This window comes from Dufourea novaeangliae, unplaced genomic scaffold (assembly GCF_001272555.1).
Source record: "Dufourea novaeangliae isolate 0120121106 unplaced genomic scaffold, ASM127255v1 scaffold7, whole genome shotgun sequence".
NCBI classification, from domain to species: domain Eukaryota; kingdom Metazoa; phylum Arthropoda; class Insecta; order Hymenoptera; family Halictidae; genus Dufourea; species Dufourea novaeangliae.
The window spans coordinates 3281552-3299456 of NW_015373896.1; the positions used below are offsets into that span (position 1 = coordinate 3281552).

Consider the following 17905-nt stretch of genomic DNA (forward strand, 5'->3'; position numbering starts at 1 on the left):
ACATGACACTTCCAAAGCCTTATTCTCACGCCACGACAAACACTTCCCACCAATCACGCGACTCGATCGAAATTCCGAACCGTGTCGCGCTCCTCTTTGTCTCCAGCCGAGAACAACGCGTCCACGAGACAGGAAACCGTCTCTTCGCCCAAAGGACAAAGGAAGACCGTCTTTCCCCTCCTTTCGAAATCGTTGATCGTTCCCACCAGAGTCCACCTTTCCCGAAATCGTTCCCGAGACACCCTAAATTCCTCGCTGCCGCCTCGAATCCATCTTAGAAGAATTACAGGACGGAATTCGCGCCCCTGAGATCACTGGTGCGCCTTCACTCCCCATGTCCTTTTCGTTCGGGTGCCGCGCGCCTGTCCATTTGCAATTCTGACACAGTTCCGCAGCTACAGAGGCGAGAGACCGTTTCTCCCCTCCTTCGTCTGTGTATATCTGTGTGCTCTCTCGACGTCGACCCGGAGGAATCTGTCCACGGTTTGAAGGAGGGAAGGTGCCGCGATTGGCGGTAGCGTTTGGAATACCAAACGATTCCCGGAAACCGTTTCTGGGCCCCGTTTCGCAGCCCAGGAACCCTCCCTTCGCTTCAATTTCGTCTTGGTCGTCGTTTGTGTCGTGGTTGGATCGAAGTCCTCCTTGGACCGACGTCCAGAAAGAGTTTTCGGCCCGATGCACTGGGCCTCATTGGGGGGAGAGGGGTAGGGGTAGGGGGGTTGGACCGTGGGCCAGGTTTAAGGGGTCGTTAAGAATGGGTTCGAGGGGCCAGGGCCGTATATAACGGATAATTGACAGCCGTTCCAGAGGCCGCCGTTTACTTTGCATGGACATTGAATCCAGCGCGCCGGGGCCCTCCACGGGACGAATGGACGAACAGACGGACGGATGGACGGAGACGAGTAGGGAGAGGATCGACGTGGACCCGGACGAAATTCGGCGCGCGGAAACCGCGCGAGGTAGAGACCGACCGAAGGAGATTGTACGAGGAAGCCGGAGGAAGACACGGTTAAGGGAGGCGCGGTGAAAAGGCAAATGCTTCGGACAACCGGCCTCGTAAATTCTTCAATTCCGATGCTTGGAAAGGCTCGAACGCGACTCTGACATGGCTACCATCTCTCCCTTCCGTCTCTACGGTTCCCGCGAGTACCGATTCGGCTTAATTGCCGGCCGCTGGAAAAACGGACCCGAGACCCGTCTTGTGCGGACATCGAAGTCTCTTCGGGCGTCGTAGAATTTCGTTGTGGTTTACGTGTTATTTTGGGGAAGATCTTTGCTTTTTTTCCTCACTGTTATTTAGTAGGTGAAGTGCCATTTTTATATATTGGAGAACGAGTTCTATAGGATGGATTGTATTGAATTTTTTTAAAAGAAAAAATTGTTCTGATAGTACATATAATATATTGTCGACGTGAATGGAAAGTCAGCGGGTGTTCATAAATATAGGGTTTGATTTTACATCGAACAAAATTGCCTATATAACCTATACCGTTTACATTCTTTACTTATCTCAGCGAGTACTATACGCCCCTAAAAGTCTCGGACCCATTTTTCTTTAATACCCTCTATATTCCGCGTTCCAATTACAAATTCCACGCTTTGTAACCAGTCCGTGCAGTCGGATAGTGTGATAATGACGGAAGGATTAGAACGAGAGCCGGTGAAGGGTCAAAAGAGCGTTTCTTACGCGGCCCCCACGATTTCAAGTCGTAAAGAGCCTCGGCCGAGCATTTGTTTTCGATTAAGCAGCTTCACGCTTGAACACGTCGGAAACGAATCGGCTGCGTTAAAGAATTTCTCCGCGGGCGAAGATTGCTCTGCTGGTCGTAACGGTGAGAAACGCGGCGAACGATGGCGGGCTGGTTGGTGGGGAGGGTGGAGGCGAATAAAAAAAAACGGCCGGCCTGAAACGCGTATACGAAGGACTTCATCAGCTCTCCTTAATGCGAGGGAGTTGCGTGGCGCTACATACATCAAGGCACGCGTGGGGTCTCGCATAGCGAACAGCGGGGGATCGTAATTTGCGGTGTAATTTGAAGAGGTCTTGGTGCTTTCACGGGCATTCCCGGCCGGTCTGCTTCGCGATTCTTGTAACTGTACGTTGTTATTTATGTCGCGCGAGTTTTTTTACGCAGGAAACACGTCCTCCGGGCGTTATCGCGCTCGCTTCGATTTATAGAGTATTCCTTTAGTTCGTAGCATTTGAATCTTGGTTTCACGGAAATAGCTGTTGCACTATTTTTGTACCCTGAGTTTTATAACACTACAATGTTTGGTTCGTTGTAGAATAGTTTATTATGTTTGTGCTTTTGGTATAGTATAATTGCTTCCATCACACTGTTTTGATTGGCATGAACAGGAAATTCATTTTGTATACATAAGAAGTTTCGCCTGATACTGTTTCGATGCAATATGGGACGAAGTAACCATGTTATAGGAGGGTTGAGTGTATACTCAATGACAGTACAGTATATACTTAACCCTTTGCATTCGATTGTCAACTCTGAACGAACAAAATGTATGGGGAATTAGGAAATCACGAGTGCAGAGGGGGTTAAAATCCCACAGAGTATAGGAAATCGGTGATCGATATTGTCAAGAGACAATGTGTTTCTCATTTACTTGGAGAACAATTTTAAATTTGATAAGCGATACTTCACCTAATATTTACTGTAGGGATCTGAGAAATGGCACGCGGAACGTTATTCCACTGCACTACTGTTCTAACATCCCTTAAACCCTCGAATTGCCGATGAAAAACAGTGATATACCGGATTACTTCACCCCAAACCAGAATTTTCATTATACATTAAACCTAGCTTTTCGATACAAAATATTATCTAACAATACTTACAATATAAACTGAATATCCGAAAAAATCTGTCACATAATCTGTCACAAAACGTTCCCTGTAACTGGACCAACGCAATTCATTCACAAGTCACATTACATTCCGAAGGCCGAAAACCGTTACGAAAGTCTTCGCGAGCTCAACTTTACGGTACGCGTTAACGTTACGTTCCCTTCGCCTAAGAAAAGATCACTGAAGACAAGGGTGAACGGCACTTAAATAAATTCCGTAACGCCACAGGACATTTCCACGTGCTCACCCCTCCCTCTACCCCCGCGTGTCCATTGGCCAGGGAGAGACAAAGAAAAGAGGGAAAGGAAAATAAACGACCGGGACGAACGGGGCGACACGCGATCCAGCAGAAAATATGCATTTCACCGCGGCGAGGTCCCCGTGGTCTCGACAATATGTTAGCAAGATCGGTATCAGCCGGGAGCGATGGTGGGGCCGATTCCGCGAAAGAAGGTTGCCCACGGGGCCCGAGCAAAGTGACTTGTCAAAAGAATCCTGGAACGGTCCGCGCCGTGGGGCCCAAGTAATCGATCGCGTGGCTTCGGGCAAGGATTTTTCGGCCCCCCCCCCCCACTCCGTTTATATACCTGTTGCTGGCTGCTTTCTCCGTTCGTTTGTATTTGTCGCCTGGCATACACCGGTTCGATTCTCCTTCCCCTCTAGCGGGTGCAGGCGGGTCGGGTCGAGTTGTCAGCTCGTTTGGCTTACACCCAAACCACGAGGGTCCGAGGAGATAAAATCCAGTGGCGGCTTAGCCTCATAATGGCGACGACGGTGCAGAAGTTGTCGATGGTCCCGGTCTCGATGTCATAATATTGTGCGCATTGTGCTTGGGTTCCTCTTAAAAGCGCACGAACCGCTTATTACATAAATTCTCGTGGTACTTCGGAACGGTGCCATATCCCTTTGACGCTCAGTCGTTTACGATCCTCTTGACTCCGATATAGGGTATCAGAGGAATTTATTGATAATTGACCGTGGATATTATAGAACAATATATTTATTTCAGCTGCAAATGGTCATTGGTTTATTTAATTTTCAGTGCCACGGAGCCTTCAAACACTCACCGAGGATTTACTGTATTTAGCACATTTTCTACAATTTCAAGTAGTCAAAGGTATTTCTCCACTACAAGAGTCAACAGGTGGAATGACTTTTGTCTGACCAAGACATTCTCTCGATAATTAGGCCACGTAATACGGTGCAAATACCGTTTCAACGAACACGAATCAGTGGCGATCGCCATCGTTAAAGGCACAACACATTCTCTCAAAGGGCACCTTTAAAGGCCGATCAAATTATTAATATCGTAAATTTGATCCTGTCACCGGAACCCATTACCCAAAGGAAGATTACTAGAATTTATTAACCCAAATCCGTAGGGTTTTAACTGCCTCGTCGAAGCCGTAGCCACTGTTACACCGAAGTCAATTATCCGTTCGCCGTGATAACAAAAGCCCGCTGTTGGGCATAAATAACATCTGCTTTAATTACGTAACCGTACCGAGAGATGAGAATACCGGGAGTAGAGCGGCTGTTAATGAATATTCCGCGTAATGAGTCCCACGGTCTGCTTTTATTGTTCCATCGTGAAGGAGAGGAATGAAAAAAAGGAGCTGGAGGAAGAATGGGTCGGAGATTTTATCGTGGTTCGGGGGAAAAAATGGGTATCGATCGATTTTTATAACGATCGCGCAACTCTTCATTAACAAACACCGGCGTGTTCCGTGAAAGAACGTTAATTGCACGAATGAAAAAAAAAGGTAGAAGAAAAAAATAATATACGGATTGCCCGCCTCGCGTTGAAAAACCAACCGCCCCTCCCTGGATCCCGTCCCTGGGTCGGCGCCCGACGCGTCGAAAACTCACCAAACCCGTTAATAAATTTTCTCTGTAACAAGTCCGCTCGTTTTATCAACGTCCACGAAAAAACGGGAAACGATCAATTTCGCAGAAGCGCACACTCGTGCACATTGGTTCAGTCTAACGTGATGATCCACCACCATCTGTGTGCGCTCCTCCCCTATGATCTTCATCTTTATACGTTGTAGTCGAACTAAACATAATCGGGAGCCATGAGGTGTACATTTTTGTTCGGAATAATCGATTATGATTAATCGGTCCGTTAGGTAAACGCACGAAGGACAAGTACGCGCGGTGTAATTAATATGCAAATGTAAGTACGCGAAATGAGGGACGAAGTCGTCAAGCTGTTATTAAACCTACGCTTAAAGTGAAAATGAAATATTTTATTATGTGATTCGTGTCCTAGTGTTTGTTTAACGGATAATATATCTGTTCGTTCATGGTAGATAGGTATCTCGAGAGAGAGTTTATACGAGGTGGGTTGGTCGCAAGAAGATGGACCCGCATTTTGCGATGGTGTAATTACAATGTACTGTTAATTCTAGCCTCGATAAGAATAGTGAAGCGTTATATTCTGCGATAAATCTTCCTGTGCTTGTCTAATGAGTAACAATAAATTTACCGATGTTGGAACAGATAATGTTTCACTGAAGTGAACATGTGGGTTACGATCTTGAAAATGGACTCCATTTCATGAGACACGAGTGTGTAATGTAAAGGCAGCCTGGCAACAAGACGGTTTCTATAATGTCGATATTCCTGTAACATTCTTGTGATAGTAACCCTTTCGATACTATGGTTGACTATAGTCGCCCGTCTGGAAGTAATATTATCGTGTACATTAAACAGTTCTCAACCAGTTGAAGTAGTTTAACCCTCTGAAACAACACCCACCTCAGCATACATAAACATCACACTAGTACGAATATTGATTTTGAATTTTTGTATGATTAAGAACTTGAAGAGCATAAAAACGAATTGAACATATCTGTTAGGATAAAATTTTTCGCAGAAATTCAATGGAAATAATTGCAAAAGTGGGAAATAATGTTTCGACTATAAAAATTTATAATAAAAAAATGGTGCAAATTCGCACTATTGTGGTGTCCGAGGGTTAATATGTTTTTTGATTGAGAGATTATTTGGTACGTTTCATGGCAAATATGGTCCTATCAAAAGGGTTACCATAGTACAGCATAGAAGCTAGTAAAACAGAAAAAGTTCCGGACACGGATTCCCAGAGGAATCAAGGAAGCAGAGCAAAGACACCGCCATAGCTACCCCCAAGGCAACGTATCAAACGTAATCTCGAATATTCACGTATAAGGGACCGGTGGAATTACACTTGATGAACATAGTGCAACCAGTTCCGCCCTCTCGACTGACTATGACCGGCCACACGGGAAACAGGACAAGAACACAGGCCGGGGGCCAAGAGAAATAGGAAGAGCCTGACGACCGAAGTAGACGAAGAAGAATAGGGGCACGAGGAAAGGAGATGAGTGCAGAGCGTATAGTGGAGACTCCGCGACTACTTTGTCCATCTGTATATACGTTGAATCATCCGGTCGGTTTCCTTTCACGAGCCGATGGCAGGGCCCCGTTCCCCGGCATCAAGGCCTGTGGTCTCCTCCGAGCAGGCATAATGACTCAATCCGCGATCCACCTTGCCCCCACCCACTCCTCCCCAACCACGGGGAAAGAGATCTCTTCTCCACTCCTCTGTCCGACAGCAGCCTCTTTCTCCCCTCCTGGCCCACGATCGCCATCCCCCTTTCTCTTTCTTCCGCGTGCGGTATATTATACGTCCGCTGCTAAACCTGGAGACCCCGAAACTGCGGTTTCTCTCGTCACTGTTTCTGCTCTAGACACTACGACTACGTGTTTCGCCTTCCCCATGGCAGTCTTCAATCGTCCTTGTTTCCGCTGTTCAACCGATCACCACTTCAACCCCTACCGATTCATCCTGTGCTTCCGCCGCAGACTTACGGTTACGGTACAGATCACTTACTCGACCCAATTTTCTGTAATTGGTGTTGGACACTTTTATCATTTTGCTGTCTTGAGAATAGTTTTCCAGATGTTCGAATTATCTGACCCCTTCTTCCGCCTTTCAACACCCAGAGTGCCCCGCACACACGCATCTCATGCCAGCTTTCACCAAATGTATCATCGTGCTTATTCTGATGTGATCACCGCTAATTCGTCCGGTTCGCGTGACGCCGCGGTGTTTGTAATGCCCGACGACCCCACCTGTGATTACACCTCATGGACCGGGGGCCCCCGCGGATGACGAGGGAACCAGGCGACGAGACGCGGACGTTCATGAACGACTGGAACGAACCGGACGGGCGCGTAAGGTCGGTGGCTGATTGCACGAGCGGACCGTATCATTTGCTCGGGGCCGACGAGAAAATCTGAGATTGCCGGGTTCCGAGTGCTAAAGCTCGCGTTTAAGCACCGGTCCAACGCGCTGTTTCCTGTTCAATTGCCCCCTCCCCTTTTCACTAACTCCGTGTGTTTCGTCGCTTTCGACTCGAATCATCGTTCAACCAAAACGAATTAAAATCAAGGATCTAGATAGTACAGTCTGAATTTCATATTTTTTTATCAGCCCCAACCATCAGTTATAACATTACATAACATTACACACCTGTTACACTGTTTTCTCGACCTTGCTTCGTTACAAGCTCGTCCGCAGACCCGGTCTATGTGCTTGCAACGAGGTTTCCCTATAACTGAGTCATTAATCAAAGCTCATAGAGTCGAATTAGGTCAGTTCACTGGTTACAGATTCTAGTTGGTCCTGATTATTTCTCACGTGAAATGGTGTCCGTTGATCCGAATCGGAAGACTCGGGAACCTCGCGGAAGCGATTAGATGGTTCATGGGAAATTTTCGACGGAATCCGATGTACGTTCAACCGTTTGGATTTTTAACGGTGTGTCCATAGATTAGATGATACAAAGCGCGCCGTCGAGTGGAAGCTTGTACGTATCACGCGGCGCTTCAGCTCGACAATTTATTGCTAGGAAACGCAATGATCCAGCGACCCGTGGTGAGGAATCCGGGTACCGATTACCATACGGCACCGGCGGGCTGGGTTTATTCACACGTGGTGGGACCCGCGCGGATCGCCACCGTGCGACGGCCGTATAAACGTGAAATAAGAACCACCACCCAACTATCAAAGTAATGTCCCGATGTCCCGGGAGAAACGTCCATAGGTATCCACGCGGGGACAGGAAAACTAATGCGCCAGCGACACCAAAGATGGCCCTGAATCGAAACGTCAGGGAGCCGTTGCCGACTGCGTTTTCCACGTTTCAGGAAGCTTCGCCATGGGTTCAAAGGGTTACCGTAAATCTCCCTTAATTGCGGAAGGAACGTGTACCTTGGAGTTTCTCGAAGCTTTGGATCTCTGGGCTGTTAAATTCGTTTCGGTGAAAAATTCAATCGAACTCCCTTGGTATCCGCGTTCTTTCGTCTCTGATACTAAAGATTCCTGATATTGCATTTATCTCAATGAAAGTGAATTGAACTCTTCAACTCTTATTTGGTCTATTGAGACCTAGATCCAGACGTAATATAAGCTAGGTTTCTGGTTTTGAATCTTTAGACTGTTTACTATATTTTCATAGGAATCCAATTGAATGTCTTGTTATTTACTGAAATTTCAGAATCAGACATTACAATCGAAGTGCCAGTTTCTTAAAGATCATACTTCTTAAAATTTAGAAGACATAATTGCGCACACCCGGTTCTCTAACTAATAAAACAACGTATACCAAAATTACTATTAACCCCTTTGCCTTATAACATCGAGCCAGATTCGTGTTGACGATTTTAAAATCGATTCAGCAAAACATGAATATTATTCGTTTTCTTCGAGTCTCCGTGAAATACTACTTTATTAGTAATATTTAACTTTTAGAGTAAATGTACAGTCCCGATAAGCGCAGAATTCCTTTCCTTTCTATAAAACTATCGACAAATCAGTAATTCCCGAAACTGCAAGGCAGAATTAAATAACCTCGAACAAAAACCCTTGTATCCTCAACAATAACATTCCAAACTTAGTACTCGAAGCTCCAGAAATGTCAACCAAAGTATTCAAGAAACTCCAAACGATCAAGATCCTACTCCATCTTCCGAACACAGGAAGCACTATTACAGAACACAATACTAAAACTTCGAAAGACCACGTTCCGCTGAAATCATAATACTCTTCTCACCTGTCCTATCCCATACAATCATCTAAAAATAACATTCCTTTGATCACGAGTTCGTCATCCTTCCCTGGAGCTCGTGGTTCCAACAATTTTCCCCAATTACCCGTTCGTAACGCAAAGAATCAGTACATTCACTGGACTCACAATGACCGCTTAATTGACCGTAAGGTATATCGAGGGTATCGTTCAGGTGCGGTTTCACCGCACGGTCGGCTCTCCCCCGTCGATAAGGATTCAGTGTTCCAACGTTGACAGTGGAACAGCATCGAAATGATTCGGCACTTCTGTCAAGAGGGAGGGGAATGCGGTTTCGAACCGGTCCACGTGCGCGCGCCACCTTTTCGGATATCCTCGTACATTTTGTACCGGGTGTTCTACTTGGGGTTCATTAGCAGAATAAATTTCCGTCGACGTTGCTACACACCCCGACGCTGCTGGTATCGGTGAACGTCGGACGGATCTGAAGGTTTCGACAGGTTGTCTAATCGAACGGATCGGAACACGTTCTCGGTTCGACTACTTGGGATAAGAAACGCCAATCTTGCTTGAAATTCCGCGAGATAATAAAGCCGTAAGACCGATAAAATTGTTACATTAATCTTCCTCTGACGTGGCGATTTAGACGGGAGTGATGGTAAACAGAAGAAACAAAGTTGACTTCTCGACTGTTCACGTATTGAATTTATGCATTTTTTTTAACACTATACAACCACCAACGATAAATGTATACCTATTTATATCGAATCGATAAACATTACAAACTTTTTGAAAATATACGAATTTATAAATTAACCAATTCCTTCACTTACATTGCCTTCTGGTTTATATGCACTCATAAAATTCATTAATCCGTGAAATATCGATGTAAATATTCTTAACATCTCCTACAAATAGAACCAAAAATAATAACATAAAATTAAAGTCAATATCATCTCACTTTCCTACACGTTTTCGGTTGGGGAACGCAATTTCAAACGACACCCCGAACCACACAGTTCAAACGAACATTTAAATCTACACAGAGGTATTTATCGGAAACGGTCACTGCGTTACGCAATTCGATTATTAATCGACTCGCGAGGATCCACGGGTCCGACCGTCGACCCCCCGATAAATCGTCCGACAGACGGCCGGAGAGATGGATCAATTACCGCGAAAGCATTCGGCGAAAAGACATCTGTATTCCCGTTTCGGTCCTGGGGGCGGGGTAATAATGGATCGAAGTATTATTGTTATTTTTGAATGGCGTGGCCCACCGATGGGAATCTAGATCGTGCAGCGGCTCTCTATCTGGGCCACCGATCGGCCACGGTGATTGATTCTTCGGTATTCATGTGGATCGGCGGGCCCGGCCGATATCATCGTCGTCATCGCAGAAACCGCCGTGCGCTCGCAAGAAAGACAAGCGATCCGAGATACCGTGGACACCCGTGACCACCAGAAAACGGTGTCTACTTCCGATCGACGTCACTGACCAAGCTGAAAGCTACTGTCTTGTACCTTCGTGAAATGATTGTAATGATTTTATTGGAGCACAATACCCATGACCCCTTCGACGATATTTTTATTGAGTACGGCGTGTCTCATAGCACTTGGGATTATTTCACTTTGAAAAAATAACGAAAGTTCATATAAATTATATACAGGGTGTAATAAAAGTTTTGTAGTTCACTGAAATGGGTCACTCGTTAGGTGATTTGGAACAAGTTTTTCCTTGGAAAAAATGTTATCCGAGGCTTTGTTAACGAGATATTAACGAAAAACCTGAGACCAATCGGAGCGCGAGTCTGCCGGCCGGATAACAATTTCTCCAATGAGTTACAGTCATTTTTCTATGCCGGTAATTCCTAACCCTTTGCACACAAATAGAAATAATTGTGTTCATCACAATGGAATCTAAACACCAACAAATAAAATTTTAATTAATTCTGTATCAGTGTGTTATTCGACCCTCGATGAAGCTAGCTGCAATGCTTGCGAAACGTTAGGAAACTAATTCCCATAAGAACCGTACGAGGAAGGGGTCAACGTAGATTCATTCCTGGACTGTCGCCATTTAACACCGAACGGTACAATTGTTTCGCTATAAAATTGTTACACTCTATCAAACCAAGTACCATGCAACCGTTGACCAGTCGTGCAGTTGTCGAGTCTCCTTGACGGCGTTTGACTAGCGAACCGAGACGGTCATTTTTCAACGGCTTGGGGTCTCTCTGCGCGACGTGGTCGGCGTTGTTTGCGGGTGCCCGCCTCGTGCAGAGAGAAACTGATCGGTGAAATATGGTACCCACTGGTTCCCCCACGTTGCGCCTCCCGCCGCCGTCTTAATCAAGAATTCGGCCGGATGAAATTATCGCTACCGAAACAATAACGCGGAGTTTTCGCGACGTTGATGTATGATCTGTCCCAGGTATATCTCGGTATGTGTACACTGGGACCATTATGGCGTCGGTCGTGAGATCGGTACGCGACGGTCCAACGATAATAGCGTATCGATGACGCGACGATAACGGCTGTCGTCGGCGGGATCGCTACCGTGTTTCTTGTCTCGATATCGTTCGTGTCGCCTCGATCGTAATTTGTTGCTGTACGGCGATATGCTACATTATGTAACGCGTAATAACGATACGCCAGCGATGTGGTAGGTTGTCAGTAATGGGATATGCAGTTTTGCGTTCGTAACGGAAGTGAACATATTTTGCTTTGGGAATTTTGTGGGTGGATGTTCTTGAAAAATATGAACTTGAACAATTTGTTCGATCGAAATTACAATTAGATCATTAGAAGTACGATCTTGGATCGAATGATTAATGCAGACTCCTCTCGATTATTGTCTTAAACCCGTCGTACGTATTACTACCTTGATCTTCTAATAGTAAGAGGTTACAAAAGTATTACACGAACCTCACCTTTCTAGGGTGTACACTTAATTTTGTACTGTTTTCACTCAAGACACTTCAAAAGCCTCATTATTCAAATTAATCTCCCCAACATAAAAAGTTCCTAATCCGGTAACGTCGGCTACCAATTGCAGCGCGAATCCAACGCTACCGCCGGACTCACGCTCCGATTGGTCTCGGGTTTTTCGTTCATATCTGGTTAACAAAGCCTCGGATAACATTTTCACTAAGGAAAAACTTGTTTCAAATAACTCCACGCGTTTCTTCCATTTTTCTTACGCCCTGTATAATTCACCCAAGAGACGTACGAGGGTGAGACCGGTATACACACCGCGGGCGATCGGTTGAACGCGCGAGACGGGAGCATTAAGCGGTAAGCAGCGTGATCGGGGGCCAACGAAACGCAAATCGACGAGCGATGATAATCGCGCGAATAAGACGTCAGGTGTATCCCTGGGCCACCGATCCGAGTTTTCGTCTGCCCCTTAAACGGCCGCTGGTGAAAGCCGGAGGAAAGAGAACGAAAGAACGAGCTGGATGGAGAGACGGGGCTGGAGCAGCCGAAAGGCCTCGGACGAGGAACGGTGTGTGACAGCGTGTAATCTCGCCTCGGCTTCGAGCCTCTCGTCGAAATAACAATTTCGCACGTTTGGTTCTTTCGCGGGGATACTCATCGTCGGACACGACGACACACACGGGCTCCCTTGATCCCCACGAAGTTACGATTCCGTGTTGGGGACATTATTAAGCCGGGCAGCGACGCCGTCGTCGTCATGGACGCGTAGAATCATCGTCGAACGGATCGAAGAACCGGATTCTTTAATGCTTGCGCACCTCCCGTGCGTATCAAGCCGCCGTCCTGGCCACCGTGTCGTGTCTCTTTCAGCGGGGCTTTAACGCGTCGATCGCGACGCGATACCAGGACGCAATAACGAGTTTATAAAAGTGCACGCTTGCGATTCCGGCAGGCGGCGTACCGAGCGGGGTCCATTCTGTTATCGGTGAACGGTTCATCGAACAGCGCGTCGGTGTCGTTTCATGGGTGTTCACAATGTTGCGGTTCGATGGTAGTTGGGGATGACGGGGGTGGATTTTGGATTCGCGTGGGCTGGTGGCATCGAGGTGACGTTTTTCGAGGTGTTACTAATACGATGTAATGGAATATTTAAACTTTGTTGCGGGGGATTGCGATTGAGTGGTGGGTTGCGAGGTTTGGAGCTCGGTCTAAGGAGATTCACATTATGTTCGCTGGTATACTGTGAGAATGTAGAGATTGATAAATTTCATATTGTCATATTCTTGATCAGTAGACTGCGGATTTTTATGCAAGATAAAAGTTTCTAAAGTAATTTATAAAGACAGGAGCAATTGTAGACATTTATTTTCCCTCTTAAGTATCTCATTGGGTTCAGAATAAAATAGAAAACTCGTTGGATCCGATGAAAGTTTTCCTTTTTATTGTATTTCACACAGCCCTATAGGCTATAATGCATAAAATCCGCAGTCTACTGATCAGAGAAACATCTAGGTATATGCACAGAGTTAAATGTCACAAACACTTAGCAAACAGAAATGATTAAATGTTTAATTACCTGCGTCTAGGTCTGAATCTAGAAGTCGAAGCAAAGTGTATATACAAAGTGTTCCTGGTAGACGCAGAACGTGTACTGTGAATTAAATCTGTCGCCGCGTTTCTCTTATTGTGAGTGTATCGCCTGGAAAGTAAGATGTTCGCGAATAGCCGGGCGTTTCGGTCGATTCGATCCGCTCGAGCGAGTATTATCGTTTGTCGACTCGCGTTCCCTGACGTTGATTACGGTACCGGGCACTTAATGCGACCTGTCCTTCGCGTTTAAAGCGACCATTGAAAATGCAAGTGCTCGGAGCCGCGCGCAACGACACCGTGCATCGCCGCAGCCAACGCCGCGAAAGTAGGCAAGAACGAGATAATGGTCCCTTTGATTCCGACCCGTAAGCGGCTCCGTGTACGCCGAGTAGTTATTTCTATACCCTCTGTTCGTGTTACAATACGCGACAGAAAACGTTTGCCGAGTTTGTAATTAAACCTGGAAGAACTGGACCTTGGAAATCTTAATTAAACGACGCCTACCGTCGCGAGAATATTTTGATGTTCAGTCACATTAACCCCGATACTGTCCTCGAGCTAGCTGTACCTTCGAAATAATGACGAGGAAGGAGAAACAGACGTCTTAGTGATAATTTTCTCAAATATTTCATAAACCTTACAATATTTTTAAACACACGAAATTAAAGATTCGATCAAAAAAACTGTATAAAAGTGACGGACCCCCGAACGTGATTGAGTCGAAGTCTCATAGACTATAGCAGAGATAATTAGACTTATTTCATTGACTGTTTCAAATATGTTGAATGGATTCTTGTAACTGATCCACTGATTAGATTATTATTCTACTTACTTCACGTATGTACATTATTCATTTTGTATTTGTACGAGTTCCTATTCCAACGTAAAGACATCAATCTTAATTTATTACAAAAATAACACACGAGATAACGTGCTTAACATTCTTCGTACGAACTGTAAAACCAATCTCAATCTGAAACCCCTTTTTAATGGCAGCCCAAAGTGACACGCAGTGAATTTAGCCGTAACGTTACAACTATTATCGGCGAATCGACGGTATTCGGCCTGTTGCGATCATCGCGCGCCATCGAACGGGCTCGCGATTCATCGTCAGAAATCTGACAGACGGTCGGCATCCTCTGATGCTAAACGAGAGAGACAGCGTAGCGGTCGCTAACGTCGAAGATCCCCCAGCAGATTAAGCGATTTATCACGAAAGGGACGTTCATGAAGCAGAAACTCGTCCGCGATGATTCTTCTCCCCTCCAGTTATTTCCATTTGTTCAAAAGTATTGCTTCGTTTCGCCAACGCGAGAGACAAGCCTCCATTCGTACAGGAAATCGGTCGACATCACGGAAACGGTCGAGATAGCGACTGCTAGAAACGGATATGCAGATCGAGACGCATATTTTTCATACTTCGTTTCTCTCCAATAAAGGATACGGGATCTCTTGGTTTCCCCTGTTTCCGGTACCGCCTCCTGTTTCCAGTTCTGCACGCCCGTCGGAGATTTTTTCAAGCTTGACGTCGATACAACTGTCTTTCTCGTCGGAGACTAATTAGGAGGTAATTTAATTTCCTTTATAAAGAGAGGACTCCAACTTCTAGTAGACGGATTTTAATGAAATTTTTAGGACATGTAACAGATTCCTTCCTCTTCAAAAATCACCCTCGTATAGGGTCAGATGCTCAAATGTTTTTGAGGTACATATTTGCGTTTGAAGATTTCTGTGTAAGTGAAAATTATGCTGACGGTTCGTTTGTAAATGTAGCGTCGAGACCACGTTTATGGTTTATGTACATCGAAAAATCTTTGGAAAGGACGTACTTGAAATCTAACCATCGCGTTAGAAATCATTACGTTCCCCGACGTTACAACTCCTACGAATAATCGGAAAACATAATTAGAAACAAGCAACGCAAAAAACAAATAACTCAAAAGCCGAGTATCTAACCCTATTAGAGCGTGATTTCTAATGAGGAAGTAGGCTACTTGTCCTGAAAATTTAATTACACTAGACGACCCGCGAGTTATTGTCCTCCCCTTGTCAGTTAGAAGTCGATCTCACCTGATTTGTCAGATCATCCGTGTAATTCGAGATTCTCAGCGAATGGGTGCACGTCGAATCGTTTGTAAGCCATCGACCATGACACACGGTCGTCGTTACACGGTACATTAAGAAAAATCATCAAAAAGACGCCGTTAAAGAGACCGACCATCAAGAACACTGTCATTCCATCGCACAATGGCGTCCTTAATCTTTACTGGCCCAGGGAAACACGTTTTGCATTCCGTTAATATCGAGTCGCGAGCATATTACGACGTATCAACGAGTGTCTTTGCGTGTAATTTCACGGTATTTTTTTTTATTGTCAGTCATCGTTGTAAAATCGATTCCAAACGAGACAAACGTGTTGTTCGGCCGTCAAAGTCGACGCTACCTGTTTCTGGAACGTTACGAACATCGACTGGGCCGCCATCTTCGACGATGCTGGCGCGCGTAGACGCCACGATATTTCATATTCGAACTGATCTTTCGGAGATACGGTGGCTGCTCGGGTTCGAGTGGCCTCCCGTGTGTAATAATTCTTCCGTTTCCCCGGGTACTTTCGTGCCTCGATCAAGATTAGACCAGGCAACAAGCAGCGACTCGGAGAAACGCTTCGACTTAATAACTGTCCCTATCCGTACAGCGACGCCTAAAAGATGACGGTGTTTAACGGAAACGTGGGTATATTTCGTCGTTACGCTGTTAGTCGGTGAAAGTGAACCGCGATTATTTCGATCGAGAGAACATGCGCGAAACAAATAGGGAATGCGTCGATCCACTATGGCGCGATACGTACTTTCATCGGGGTGATACTTTGTATTCTTCAAGATTTCGCGTTGTTTTTCGTGGAATAGTGTATTCGAAAATTATTCCGTAATGTTCGTCATCGTATCGAGAGAAGGACTATTACAATTCTATTCAATTCAAGAAAGTTTGTTTTTCTAAAAAGTTCTAGCATAGCTATGTTACCTCGACATAAATCGAGCAAGAGGTAAGTGAATCCCATAAAGCTACCACTTAGGTCGAGATCCTCACATATTTCGAACACGATGATTTTCTATTACTACACAATCGACATTATGTATTCTGGCACTAGAGATTGTCCCCGCTGGTAGGGCTAAATAGGATCTATATAGATACAGACTGTCGTACGATGTCGTTGGGAAACTGATGGCGACTCTCAAGACACCCAGGCCATCTATTACTCAAAACCAGCCACACAACTACCAACGGTCAATTTCCTAAACCGTTCCCACACCGAAAACCCCCATCGTACAAAGAGAAGCGAACGATTCTTATCAAAATCTCCCGAGAAATATCCCTCGATACTACCCTATAAATAATAACGAAACGTGACGGTGCCATACATCAGCCAACCAGTTTCATTAAAATACCTACACATAATAACAAAATCTGACGACCATACAGATGCTAGACATCCAGTTTCATTAAAATACCTGAATCACCTCGACAAACTACCACGCGACAGCCACTCCCAAGCACGGTACGATTCGAAGACAGGCAACAAGGAATTCCTCTGTCCCCATCGAGCGATATCAAAAAGACAGAAAAGCGGACAATCGAATTTTCTCCGGGGCTGTTTCGCCGACACTTTCTCGATGAAGACTCATGGGTGGACATGTCCTATCCATGGGACGAGAAAGGGTTTCTGTGCCTAGCGGGGGGTGGCCGAGGCGGTAGAAAGAGGGACGAGACGGGACCAGCGCAACGGGCGAAGGTGGATCGAGGCAAGCAACACGGGGAGGCGGGCAGGGGAAAAGAAATGCCACATAAATAGATGAGCTGTCGGAGCGGCGGGATTACGTATGACGGGACACGGGGACGGCGCGGAGGCGAGATGATATCTGGTTCGGGTAGGCACGGTGATAAATCTGTGCGCGGGTCTGTCAGGTGGAGGCGAGCAACGGGCCCGGGGGCCCGCACCAAACGGACTGGCGGCGGCGAGATCAGCTTCCTGCCGTGCACACGCGCCTTCTTTGTCTCGTCGGTTCACTGGATAGACGGAATCGATCAAATACTTACGAATTTCGCCACCGTGGAACGCGACCCAACCACGAATTCTGGTGTGCGTCTGTGTGTCTCTTGCGCCTGGTCGTCCAATACCTCATCGGATATATTGGATGATAAGCATCGAACGATACGCGATAGCGATAAAACGATCGAGCAACTGTGGAATTCGTCGGTAGGTAGATCTTGATTGATTCTTTTGGTTGGATCGCGGTTTGACGATCGGAATCGATCCGTGGGGGAGATTGTCGGGGTTCTTTTTTGGGGCTGTGCCTATTGGGCTGGCGGTTTCGACGATGGAGATTTGGGGGTAAGTGAGAGGTGTTGGTGAGAGTGCGAAGGGAGAGATTGTTTGAAC

The 17905-nt window shown here is 45.9% G+C and overlaps 1 protein-coding gene across 1 annotated transcript in view; it reads right to left on the minus strand.

Annotated features, from left to right (window-relative positions):
- The window catches only part of LOC107193309, a 100233-nt gene that overhangs the window by 45972 nt on the left and 36356 nt on the right, over positions 1-17905 (minus strand). The window lies entirely within an intron of this gene.